At 44.2% G+C, this 2,500-nt stretch overlaps 2 protein-coding genes across 2 annotated transcripts in view; one reads left to right on the forward strand and one right to left on the reverse strand.

Annotated features, from left to right (window-relative positions):
* Positions 1 to 2,500, reverse strand: part of LOC147033509 (E3 ubiquitin-protein ligase TRIM7-like) — a 1,095,521-nt gene that overhangs the window by 701,204 nt on the left and 391,817 nt on the right. The gene's annotated exons all lie outside the window — the stretch shown is intronic.
* LOC147033524 (E3 ubiquitin/ISG15 ligase TRIM25-like) overlaps positions 1 to 2,500 on the forward strand; it is a 272,640-nt gene that overhangs the window by 68,833 nt on the left and 201,307 nt on the right. The gene's annotated exons all lie outside the window — the stretch shown is intronic.

The following is a 2,500-nucleotide window of genomic DNA, read 5'->3' on the forward strand; positions in this document are numbered from 1 at the left end:
CCTAGGCGTCTTTCTTGGAACTGAGAACTTCATTTTAAAAAACTGGGAATCTCTAATAATTAAAACTGAGAGACGTTTACGAAAGTGGAAGGGCTTACTTTGTCAACTCTCCTATCGGGGCCGAACCCTTGTTATAAACAACCTTGCAGTATCAATGCTTTGGCACGTTTTTATCGCGCTGCAGCCCCCAGATTTGTTTCTTAAAAAATTACAATCAATTCTTATTGACTTCTTTTGGGGAGGAAAGCATTGGCTCCAACCTGGTGTGTTAAACCTGCCTGTTTCTGAAGGAGGACAGGGGCTGATTGCTATTACCAGCAAGGTGATGGCTTTTCGTCTCCTTTCGCTTCGCAGATTGCTGTACACGGACGTTTCGTGGAAGGCCTTGGCACACTGCCTGCTTCGGCAGGCGGGGAAACTCGGCTACGATCAGCAACTATTCCTTATTGACACCAGGAAAGTTGATATAGCATCAGTCCCCCTGTTTTATAGAAGCATGCTGAAGGCATGGCAGGCAGTCACTGTTTGCCGAAATAACAATGACTACTCCCTGGAAATGTTCTTAAATGAGCCTATCTTTTTAAACCCCATTTTTGAAGGGGTCTGCAGCAATTATATTCTTGTGCAGAAGTTTATTGATGCTGGATGTACGAAGGTAAAAGATCTCAGAACTCCTTCTCCTTGTGGAAGCCAGCTGCTGACGTCGCTGTGGCCACTGGAGTGAGGTCCATTCGAATTATTGGGAGAATCTTTTCTGTGATTCTGCGCTTTTTCAAGCAAACCAATCTGAAATGGATTCCACAGGTGGAAGCTAACCTTTCTTTCTCCCAACATCCCTTTCCAGAGCTTTTGCTTCATTTTCAAGGTTTCACCTCCTTTAAATTGATGGAAAAATCTTCTGTTTACGCTTTGTGTGTTAAAACCCTTGTTCCCGATAGACCTATGGAACCACAAGCACATTGGGGGAGAATGCTTCAGACCACTCATTCTACTTCGATCAACTGGCATGTTATGTACAAGGCACCCACTGCCAAGCGCTCCGGAGATTTGCAGTGGCGACTGGCACATTACATTTTACCATCCAATGTTTTATCTCATCGTATATGTCCCGATAACACAGAATTGTGTCCCTTCTGCGGTGCCACATAAACTATTTTTCATATTTTTATTGATTGCTCAAGGTTGGCACCCCTTTTTACAGTCTTATCACGTGCTATCCGGGGACTCGGCCTAACTTTTACTTGTTGTGGTTTTGTTTACGGTTTTAGCATCTTCCACCAGCGTAAATACGAGTGCCTGTTAGCAAATTATTTGTCCTCTGAAGCGAAGCTTGCTATATACATGTCAAGGAAACGCAAAATTCAAGATGTTTGTGATTCTGTTTCCGATGTTGTTTACCTCTTTAAAACCTTGGTCACAGCACGCGTGCACCTTGAAATTCATTCCAGTGATTGTACACTGTTCTCACAACAGTGGTGTGTGAACACATCCTTATGTGAACTTGTTGATGGTGTACTTACATTGAAGTTTTAATTTACCTTGTTTCTTTGTTGGGCAATGCTCAGGCATTTGCTTGTACTGGTATAACTTCTCTTGTCACATCATGATCCCAAACAATCAAGAGGCCAAAAGTCTCTCTCTCTCTCTCTCTCTCTCTCTCTCTCTCTCTCTCGGTCTCTCTCTCTCTCTCTCTCTCTCTCTCTCTCTCTCTCTCTCATCCTCTCTCTCTCTCTCTCTCTCTCTCTCTCTCTCTCTCTCTCTCTCTCTCTCTCTTGGCACGCACGTGCAAACGCAAGGGGCTGTTGCTCAGTCTCTGGTGGTACGTGTGGAGCCTGTGTTGCTTCTCTCTTCTTATCATCTTCTCCTCTCTCTAATGTATTTTTTGGGGGTGTTCCTTGTGTATAAACTGTTATCAATGCTTTGACGATTACTTGAAAATTGAATTGGTTTCTTCTCTTCTTTTTTCCACTCTTGTATATAATCCTTTGCTTTGTTGTATTGAATTTTTACCCTTTATACTTTTTTGCAATAAAAGGATATAAAAGTCTCTCTCTCTCTCTCTCTCTCTCTCTCTCTCTCTCTCTCTCTCTCTCTCTCTCTCTCTCTCTCTCTCTCACCCTCTCTCACCCTCTCTCTCTCTCTCCCTCTCTCACCCTCTCTCTCTCTCTCTCTCTCTCTCTCTCTCTCTCTCTCTCTCTCTCTCTCTCTCTCTCTCTCTCTCATCCTCTCTCTCATCCTCTCTCTCATCCTCTCTCTCATCCTCTCTCTCATCCTCTCTCTCATCCTCTCTCTCATCCTCTCTCTCATCCTCTCTCTCATCCTCTCTCTCATCCTCTCTCTCATCCTCTCTCTCATCCTCTCTCTCATCCTCTCTCTCATCCTCTCTCTCTCATCCTCTCTCATCCTCTCTCATCCTCTCTCATCCTCTCTCTCATCCTCTCTCTCATCCTCTCTCTCATCCTCTCTCTCATCCTCTCTCTCATCCTCTCTCTCATCCTCT

The sequence above is a fragment of the Eptatretus burgeri genome, chromosome 2 (genome assembly GCF_056783735.1).
Source record: "Eptatretus burgeri isolate ZD-2024b chromosome 2, Ebu_testis_v1, whole genome shotgun sequence".
NCBI lineage: Eukaryota > Metazoa > Chordata > Myxini > Myxiniformes > Myxinidae > Eptatretus > Eptatretus burgeri.